At 31.9% G+C, this 11,322-nt stretch overlaps 1 protein-coding gene across 3 annotated transcripts in view; it reads right to left on the reverse strand.

Moving 5' to 3' along the window:
- The window catches only part of LOC131852426 (RING finger protein nhl-1), a 120,780-nt gene extending 109,664 nt beyond the window's left edge, over positions 1–11,116 (reverse strand). For 2 of the 3 annotated variants that reach the window (XM_059203423.1, XM_059203345.1), the window contains exons 1-2: positions 11,090–11,115; positions 7,596–7,670 (exon numbers count right to left, since the gene is read on the reverse strand). The gene's annotated coding sequence lies outside the window, so the exon portion shown is untranslated. Of the gene's footprint in view, positions 1–7,595; positions 7,671–11,089 lie in introns of all 3 variants that reach the window. The other variant, XM_059203128.1, reaches the window with a different exon arrangement.
- Positions 11,117–11,322: the final 206 nt, after the last annotated feature.

An 11,322-nucleotide genomic window follows, 5' to 3' on the forward strand; every position in this document is an offset into this window, starting at 1 on the left:
TGACTATTCAAAAGTGATTAAATAAAGTTTATTTGAATAAATGATTTTCTATTCTATTCTATTCTATTCTAATTTTTTACGGTTCAAATATAAATCCTTACTAGTATTATAAATGTGAAAGCAACTCTGTCTCTCTACCTGTCACGCTTTCACGCCAAAATTACTAAAAAGATTTAAATCAAATGAACCCATTTAAATTAAATTTGGTACACAAATAGTCTAGGCCCTGAGAAAATACATAGGGTACTTTTTAATGCAAAAAGAGAGTTGTGAGGGGTTGAAAGCGAAGATGAAAGGGTGTATGTAAGTATCGTCATTTTTAAAGCTAGAAGCTTGAAACTGATTTTTAGGCAGTTGATTAAATAAATATGGCATTCAAAGTTTCTAAAAAAATTATCTTTAAGATTTACCCTGAAGATTACTGGTTAAAGGGGATGGTATATAGGCAGATTGCTATCGTCAGTATGTTTATGTTTAGTTTATGTATATTATATATAGTATATTTTATTATTATTTCATATGTATGTTAGTCTATAAACTATTTGTAATATGGACTATGTAGTTTGAATTCTAAGTCTACACCCATATTTCGACACATGTTACATCTCTGAACGAGGCATCATCAGACATTGAATAGAGTTCGGATGTAACTTGGCAACCTAGTGTTGACTGTTCAGTGATCATACTGCGAATTCAACGTATGTTTCCAGTAACGGTGGTCAGATCTCCGCACTGAATATTTGTAGTCTCACACATGGTAATAATACAAATTCATTAAGTGATGAAATGGCAAATAACACCTAATTTGAAAATATATGTACGTACAGTATAGTTTCATTCTTGCACTCTGCTATTTATTTATAGAAATTAGATTTCAGAGTGCCACAAGAGGTACCTTTAAATCTGCCTTTTACTAAAAATTTCAGTATTTCCCAAGTGGCTGGAATGCGGCTTGTACAATGGAATTTTAATGTGCGTGATACTGTCTCTTAGAAACCCATTAGTGTCCGTCCTCTTCAGACTTTCAAAGGCTGACATGTGTATACAACGATTTAAATCTTTAACTTTAATTGTCGAACGGTATTTTTTTTTATTCGTTTTTGGGCTTTGTCGGGTGCTAACCTGTAACACTGCGACCTGCATAGATCTATTGTGTTCGCCATTTTCAAAGTTCGCTACCTAGACATGTCAGTTCTCTCTTGGTATATAACTGCAAATTATAAATTTAAGAGAGTGTAATCTTTCCAAAGGAGAAATTCGCTACCTATCAGTCAGTTAGTGACGAGAATTGAAGGATATTCTTAGGAGCGATGGTTTTTATTTCCTCAGGATATAGTGTATACTTTTCAAAGAAGATATTTCGTTTATTCGAGTGGGGGAATGTTAGTGGTAACAGATGTTCATGTATGAGTTTTTAATTTCAGGCTAGATGTTGTAAACATATATTCTATTAAAATTTATGACAGGATAATCATTTTGATAGTAATAGTAGCGACAGTAAGTTGACATAAAAAAAAATTATGGGTTATTAAAAAAAACATTTAAATTATAGAATAGAAATAACCCTTAAATGTTTTTATGCTAAATATAAATGTTTTTATGCTAAAAGAGTTTCCCAACGCTAGATATAGATAACTAAATACGTAAACAATAATAATAATATGTTTTAAAAAAATACAATTTTGCTTTTTGAATTTCTTTCTAGTTATTGAATCTATAGAAAGAAAGAAAAAATAAAAATAATACGAAAAATGGTGACTAAATTTCCTACACGCAGAAATAACTTTTGAATTTAATTGCGAAAGCGAGACAGTTTGTAATTTGACAGCATATTTTGTACTTTAATTCCTTCTAAATTAAAAGATGGTTTTCAGAAGTTTGCAGCCGACCTAATAGGTTTACATTTTAACAAATTTTATGTACCCCTGACCTTCACGTTATTCTTACGAAACCATTGTGGATTTGTTTTGGAGTAATCATCACAATAGGCTAAGTGATCTAATTTCATCCTGGCACTTTCTAGCATTACTGATGCCCTTTCTACGAAGTCATAAAATGTCCGTTTATCTGTTTATGTTTTGCTTTAAATAAAGGTTTCATTAATATATTAGAAATTATACCATCATTTAACAATTCATCTTCATTAGATGGTATAAAACAAAGTCGCTGTCGCTGTCTGTCCGTCTCTATGTATGCTTAAATCTTTAAAACTACGCAATGCATTTTGAAGCGGATTTTTTTAAATAGATTAAGTAATTCAAGAGAAAGGTTTATACATGTATAATATATGTATAAACCGAAGCTGGGCCGAGTCGCTAGTATATATAAATCTTAAAGATATTGGAAATAATAGGAGTATTGAGGTGACGACGTCTTGGTGGAATAAAATAATTATTTTTGTTAATATTTATCCATATACCATATTATGTTACTTTACTGATTAATTTAGCAATAGAAAGTAGATAGTGTCGTATGGATATTTTATTTATATTTTGTCTGTACTGTATGATTATCATTAATTTTTAGTCCGTATTTATGAATAAATGAATTTGGAATGTATATGGTATTTTAAATTTGGAATTCAAATTTGAACAGAACTTTGTCCTGTTACAAAATAAATTCCAAATTTAAAAAACTGTTTCCCGTGATGTCTCAAATAACGGTCAAATATGTTACTTTCAGTATAAAAAGGAAATTGCATGTTTTTTTTCTAATACGATGAAGGTCTGACAGCAGACGGTTGTCCGTTCAAACAGCCTTTTATATCGGGTCTTGTCCGCGCGAGAATATTTCATTATTATCTTTTTATATGTGACACACTCAAAGATCTCTTAGAGATACAAGCTACGATTCTATTAGTGTAGTATAGAGATTTTATTATTCACTAGCTGTTAGCCGCGAATTCGTCCACATGGAATTAAACATTTTTGTTAGAAATTTTATTCGGCAAAACTTTACTTAATGCTTTTAATGAACTTAAAAGCTAATATTTTAGAAATTTTATTTTGATTAATAAAGCAAAATATAATTTCTAAAATAAAAGCAGCCGATCGCGGGTTCAATTCCTCGTGCGGTACAAATATTTGTATTTTTTTTCTTGAGTATGTTGGTTTGTTTTGGTCTAGGTTTTTTCAATATATATTATGTATGTGTTTAACCAAAAAAATGTATTTGTGTATTTATATCATTTGTCCAGTACCAATAACACGAGCTGTGCTTACCTTGGGACAATATGGCGCTGTGTGAATTGTTCTGTGAGATTAAGGAATAACCCTACACTACTAATATAGGTTGCAAAGGGTTACTGTAACACTATATTAGAAGTATATAATAATAAGCCATTTATTCTGAAATTTACAATTATTTTATTTTTAACTATAGTATACAAATTCTTTTTTTTTTTTATAATATGTCTCTAATTTCAGTGTGCCTTTTGGCATAGGCCTCCTCCAGCGACTTCCACTGACCCCTATCCTGTGCAACTCTTCTCCATTTTGTGCCCACAGTTGACTTCAACTCATCTTCCCATTTCATCATCTGCCTTCCCCTCTTTCTCTTTTCCTTCTCTAGGATACCATTCTGTTATTTTTCTACTCCATTTTTCCCTAGTATCTCGCATCATGTGGCCAGTACATCGCCACTTCTGCTGGTCTATTTTTGACAATATATCTGTTACTTTCGTCCTCAACCTAAGATCACTGTTCCTTACCCGGTCCAGTCTTCGTACTCCGATCATACTTCTCTCCATAGCCCTTTGGCAGGTGGCTAATTTTGCGCTATGAGCCTTGGTCAAGGCCCGAGTTTCGCAGCCATAAGTTAGGCATGGGAGTATGTATTGAATTGAAGGTTTTTCTTTTGAGAAGTATATATATATATATATAAATAATAATAATCTCATAACATTTAACACAGCGCCATCTAGACTCAAGTTAACCTAGCTAAAGCTTGTGTTATGGGTACTAGATAACTGATACCAATACATAGAATTTTTTTTGCGTAAATATATACATATATATAAACCCAGACCGATACAAATACTCATGCATACAAATGTTTGTGTTGTGGGAGGAATCGAACCCGCGACCATCAGCAAAACTGACCACCGTAGACCGCCATAACCTTCAACAATTTGATAGCAATAGATAGGCACATGTTGCCAACATTGTAAAACGAATTTTGATATCCAATCTATCGGATAATCCAATAACGTGTTAAGATTCGAAGGTTGGCATTTCTCGGTCGCAATAGTGTTGGCGCGCGTTCAAACAAATAATTGGACGGCAAGTATTAGTTTTACAAATGTTAAATAGACAATAAAAACAGTGGATGTTAATTTGTAACATAAATTGTATGTTTTATTATGTGTAAAAATAAAATAACACGTACTTTTTGAACGTATTTTAAACATTCTTTAGTAATAACTGATAAGCTGTCCCAAAAACGTTTTCTTGCCATATAAATTAATGTTACGTTTTACCATAAATAATTATCAACATTAAAAATAGGAATTGATGGTTGAACGGTGAAAATTTACGGTGGTATGTATTATTTAATGCCGAATCATTCATTCAATTCAAATCATCAAAATCGATAATTTTTTTGTATATTTAAGATATAAAAAAGAGAATGGATATTGTATGAGAAAAGTAAACTCTGGATTCACAGTATAGTTTTGATATTTTTTAATATACGAAATGTACATATGGTATATAGTAAATTGATATGTTATTATATACAAAATCATGTATGTAATTTAGGTTATATAAAATCATTTATTATATAAATAACTGAACCATACATATGTTCATATATTATTGGGTTACATATTTTATTAATTAATTAATGAATCAAATAACAGATGGCGTTGTACAGATGCTTTACTTGTTGTTGTCTCTTGATCACTATAAATAGATGTCAGTTTACGAATTCTCGGGATTATATAATAAAGTTACACCAATATTAGGGATGACCAGGCAAAAAAACTGGTACGTTATACATATAACAGTAAAATACCGATACCATCGATCACAGTACCGATATATCGAGTTACACATTCGAAACAATCACTCTGCTCTATTTTAAGAATAACCTTTCTCACGTCTGCTATTCGATCTAAAAATATACGCCGTATATTTAATGCATAGGCGATAAATTGAGGGCAGGTAAGATACGGAAGTCGCAGGTGTGCCAGTACGTTGAATCACTGTTACGGATCACGTGATGTATCTTGTACTAGTGTATAATCCGTGACAAATATATTGCTGTAGTTCGTACATCTCTCTGTAAGACATATGTATACATACATACATAAGTCAGTTAACTACGTAGGAAGGTATCGGTCGATTAATTAGTCTAAACTTGAATTTAAAAATGAATCTGTATTATTGTAAACATGTACAACAATTATTGGAAAAGAATACGAGCTGAGTTTCTTGTCAGTTCTTCTCATCTTGAAATCGTTCCGAACTGACAATAGATTTGATATATTATAAAAGTTTGTAATAGACCTACATGAATAAAAATATTTTGAATTTATATTCTCACTATGTAGGAAGATATTGGTCGAATAATTCTCGTTTCATTAACAGAGATAGATTCTAAATCTTTTTTGGTACCTGTTTCAGCTGACAAGCTTGTTTAGTGAGAAATATTTGGAAGGCAGGGTAAGATATGGCAGGGAATTACAGAATTCGGAGGTATGACATCTTAGTGCTCCAGAATGACAACGTGTGAGAGGTATCAATCAGACATAGAAATGAAATAACAGGATAAGGAAGTGTGACATCTTAGTACTCCAGAATGACAATGCATAAGTGGTATCAATCAAACATAAAATGAAATTACAGGTGAAGGAGGTGTGACATCTTAGTGCTACAGAATGACAATGCATAAGTGGTATCAATCAGACATAAAATTAAATAACAGGATAAGGAGGTGTGACATCTTAGTACCCCAGAATGACAATGCATATGTGGTATCAATCAAACATAAAATGAAATTACAGGAGAAGGAGGCGTGACATCTTAGTGCTTCAGAATGACAATGCATAAGTGGTATCAATCAAACATAAAATGAAATTACAGGAGAAGGAGGTGTGACATCTTAGTGCTTCAGAATGACAATGCATAAGTGGTATCAATCAAACATAAAATTAAATTACAGGTGAAGGAGGTGTGACATCTTAGTGCTCCAGAATGACAATGCATAAGTGGTATCAATCAAACATAAAATGAAATTACAGGAGAAGGAGGTGTGACATCTTAGTACCCCAGAATGACAATGCATATGTGGTATCAATCAAACATAAAATTTAATTACAGGTGAAGGAGGTGTGACATCTTAGTGCTTCAGAATGACAATGCATAAGTGGTATCAATCAAACATAAAATGAAATTACAGGAGAAGGAGGTGTGACATCTTAGTACCCCAGAATGACAATGCATATGTGGTATCAATCAAACATAAAATTTAATTACAGGTGAAGGAGGTGTGACATCTTAGTGCTTCAGAATGACAATGCATAAGTGGTATCAATCAAACATAAAATGAAATTACAGGAGAAGGAGGTGTGACTTCTTAGTGCTCCAGAATGACAATGCATAAGTGGTATCAATCAAACATAAAATGAAATTACAGGAGAAGGAGGTGTGACATCTTAGTACCCCAGAATGACAATGCATATGTGGTATCAATCAAATATAAAATGAAATTACAGGAGAAGGAGGTGTGGACATCTTAGTGCTTCAGAATGACAATGCATATGTGGTATCAATCAAACATAAAATGAAATTACAGGATAAGGAGGTGTGACATATTAGTACTCTAGAATGATAATGCATGAGTAGTATCACTGAGACAGAAATGTAATTACAGGTGAAGGAGGCATGATAACTTAGTACAAGTACGAGTACAATTATTGTGAAGACATTTTGTTTTTTTATAAAGTACAGTCCTTTATATTTATTATTTGGTGTTCCATTATTTATCTGATAACTTGATTTTAAATATGTGAAATAAACATTTTATTTTAAAAGCAGATTTTATTATGAAATTGAAATGGAAATAACGTTATGCCTCACCCACTCAGACGTCTTTATAAAAACTACCTGTGGCATGTTTTTAGTATTTTAGAATTTATCTATTCCCATAGCAAGCTGCTAGACAGTTGAAATAGTCTTACCTATTTGTATTTTTGTATTATACAAATGACCTTTTAATATAAAAAAAAATATTTTTAGTAACTTTTAATTTATCCGCCATAAACTAAAAATGATATACTTATAATGATAGATCAGTTCAGATAAACAGTTTAGTTGTACGAATATGAAATACTAGCTATTAGCCATCAAATATTTCAACATCTAAAATATGAAGAGAATACGAACAGTCTCCGAGAATAATAATATATCAAGAGTTAAAGTCATTATTCAACGTAACAGAAAAATATTAGGGAGGTATAAATGATAAATCAAGTGGAAATTCCAGTACATAAACTGAGGGTTGGTCTTACTCGAAGTTTTTTCGGGCGAAAACGCTCAAACATAACGAACTGAAATATATGGACTGCGGGCAACAAGAAATGCAATAAATCTTACCGTTCACTTGAAAAACTGTGGCATCTTGCAGTTTCCCACGATTATGCCTAATTTTCTCAATCTATGGCGGCGCACCTGCGAATAAATTTTCATTTTTTAATTACGTAACTGATAGGTAGGGAAGATAGAGGGTAAAAGACCTCGAGATCGAAGTCCCATACGATGGTCAGACCAGATATCCAGTCAGCTGAACATAACTCAGCGCCGCACTACATCAGGCGTCCGAGCGCAATGGATGGTGACAGCTGGTCGACAAGATAGATGTAGAGTCGCGATCCTCAGTAAGGGAATGACCAAGAAGAGTATGTAACTGAAATATATGATAGAAGAAGGAATAACCAACAGCTATTTCATATTTTTTTATAATATTATTGACGCGACAAAATTGTTTATTAAGTTAGCATTGGTATATTTAATAAAAATAATAATTCCCTACAACTTGTTTAATGTTTTCTTTGATAAGAACCTTCTTCTGATAATAACAGACACAAGAGAAAACGTTTTTTATTTATATTATTGATTGAAAATTGTTCAATATATGATTACAAGAAGTAAAATAATTTTAATGAATATTAATAAAAAAATAATGATATATAGTACATCGAGTTGACCTATTGCAGTGTTGTGATCTCGGTACTCTAGCGACCATCCACAATGGCACGGGTTCGATTCAATTGTATTAGTGTATAGTTGTTCTGTGTGGGTGTTTTTATGTATATTATGTATGCATTTAAAAAAAATCTGATATTTTGTATCAATTTTCTAGTACCCATAACACAAGCTCTCCTTATGTTATGTTATGGACTAGATGTCGTTATGCAAAATATTCTACATATTATTATAATCCCAGGCAATAATTGTGAATACATAATCTATAAGCTATTGTCTAATAAGACAACTGATAGAAATACTTAAATACATTTTTTTATAAGTACATATATAATATTCATATAAAATTCCCTAATAAACAAACAATCATACCACTGACTATAATGTCCGCATCATGTAAGTAATCGAAACCGCGACCATCGGAAGTAAAGCAGTGTGCTAAACCGCTAGACCACCCAGGCCGTAAAAGATCAAATTAAAAAATAATAAATCTCTAAAAACGTCATGAATATCGTACCGTTTATACAACTACCGATATTTAACAGTTATGATCGTTTTATTACAAACGTTATACGTTAATAACCGTTATTTATGTGTTCCAACACTACTCCTCTTGGCTACACTACATTACGCTATAATTCAGCTGTTAAGAAGTCGTACGATATTTTAGTTTTTTATCGTTCACTTGTTATTAATCACGACATTTTTCATGACAAAGTGCGGTCACTCGCCAGCTGTCTTCATCGACATGCCTACTTTTTTTATTTATGCAATCACTCGCAATTTCAGCTGTTTTTAGATAAAAAATAGTTATGTCCATTCTCGAGATATATTCATTATTCATGTCAAATTTCATTGAGTCATGAAAAGGTATCTGACATCAAATCAAATCAAAAGATCTCTATTCATGTAGGTCTATTACACACTCTTATGATATGTCAAATCTATCTTCAGTTCGGAGTGCTTTCGAGCTAAAAAGAACTGACAAGAAACTCAGCTTTTATGCTTCTCAAATTGTTGATTATTAAAATACAGATTCATTTTTAAATTGGTACAGACATACACTTTCGAATTTATAAATGTTTGTACTACTATCCTTTTGTTCTTATGACAATAAAAAAGGATTTGCATTTTCCCTCCAATGATTTTTTTTTTGGTTCTGTTTATCCTTCATTGGAAAGGCAAAGAGAACTGCGCCCATACAGCCATATTTCTCTCCAATGATTCACTTCAGAATGACACATTTAAAATTCGAGTGTTCTGCGTTCTTATTTTAAAAAGTAATAAAATGTAATGTAGCAAAGAGGTTGCATACACTTGTAAGTATCCATATCAAACGTCATAGACAAAAATATTAATAAAGAAATAAAAAACATAGATCGTTTGATTATTGCGTTAACTGGAATGGTAAATGAGTTGACTGCAATCCTAATGGGATGCAGTAGCTGTCCCCTATATACAAGAACGGTATTACGTTTTATGAACATAGTAACATAGTAAAGTTTGATTAAAATCCGTTATATCTATATACATGAATACGCACACTAGTGCGTATTCATGTATATAGATATAAATATGGATTCGATGTACATAAAATCTTATTAATATTACAAACGCGAAAGTTTGTGAGTATGGATCGATGTTTGTTACTCTTTCACGCAAAAAATACTGAACGGATTTTAATCAAACTTTACTGTAATATAGCTTATACATCAGAATAAGTTATAGGCTATAAATTTCACGCGCCTGAATATAATATATATATCTGATATAAATAAATGAATAATCCTGAACAATTAAAATGGCGCCATATAGTCCCACGGTAAACAGAGTTTGTGTTATGGGTATTAGACAACTGATGTAAACACTTATGTATTTTTTTTGTAAATACACACATAGAATACACCGAGACCGATACAAACAATCATACTCATGAATATAAATGTTCGAGGACTCGAACCCGCGACCATCAGAAGTAAAGCGGTGTGTTAAACCGTTAGATCAACAAGCCCGTCATATATAATATATCTGATATTCCTATTCATACATTGTTCTTATGTGCTGTTACTCCTAAGGAGTAGGGTACCAATTATTTATTTATGTAACTTTAATGCACAGCATTACATAGTATAAAATAAAGTTGCTCTCGCTGTCTGTCCGTCCCTATATGCTTAAATCTTTAAGATTCTAGTTAGAGATTTCTGTAATAGATAGAATGATTCGAAGGAACGTTTATATGTATAATACATGTTCACCCGAGCGGAGCCGGGGCGAATAGCTAGTAATTAATAATGTAAATGGTGCATATACCAAAAGAGGCAACACGCAAATTTTTTTGGTTTATATTCTTGTGGTTAGTCGAGTTTTCGAATGAGTAATAGAAAAAAAAATGTTACATGACTATTCAAAATCGCTTGTATTAAGAATATTTGAATAAAGATGATTCTATTCTATTGAAATTTAACGTAAAAACTGTCGCGCGCTTTAGTTATATTTTATAGAAAAATATGTCGCAAGTGTATCACATTCCGTTACAAGCTTTTATAAATGTTGTAGAAACAATTTGTATTAATAGCATCGTCGCGCCTTGGTCACATTCCTTTTTCACGAGTATTCAGAATAACACTATTTTATCACTTATCACATTTAACAAACATTCAGCAGTATATCGTATACACTTTTTACTTAAACTTAAACAACTTCACGAAACGAAATGCACTTCACTGGAACGCGCCGCGGTATTCGAAATTTGAAATCGTCAGTTTTTTTATTTTTAAGGACCAGTTTTGTTTTTGGCTTTTGCTAATTTATAACCAGCCAGTGACATTTCGGATTTGGTGAAGTTCTTTTAGTAGTTTTTTTCTTTTAATTATATTAAAACTTACAGTAGTGCGCGCGCCTAACGTAACGCAACTGAGTCGGTTCGACTCATCCTATTAAAACGTTCGCTGAAATCTAAAAAAAGATGCGACACCCGTAAGTGAGGTGTGAGCATACGTTAGCGACATAACAATTCGTACAGAAGTATTTTATTATCAATGAACTAAAATACTAATAATAATAAAGTTTACATTTCATACACGCTTTTCGAAATACTTACAGTCTGTTTTCTCATAAA

Source organism: Achroia grisella, unplaced genomic scaffold (assembly GCF_030625045.1).
Source record: "Achroia grisella isolate CSIRO2021 unplaced genomic scaffold, CSIRO_AGI_Agris_v1 utg1061, whole genome shotgun sequence".
In the NCBI taxonomy this organism is placed as follows: Eukaryota; Metazoa; Arthropoda; class Insecta; order Lepidoptera; family Pyralidae; genus Achroia; species Achroia grisella.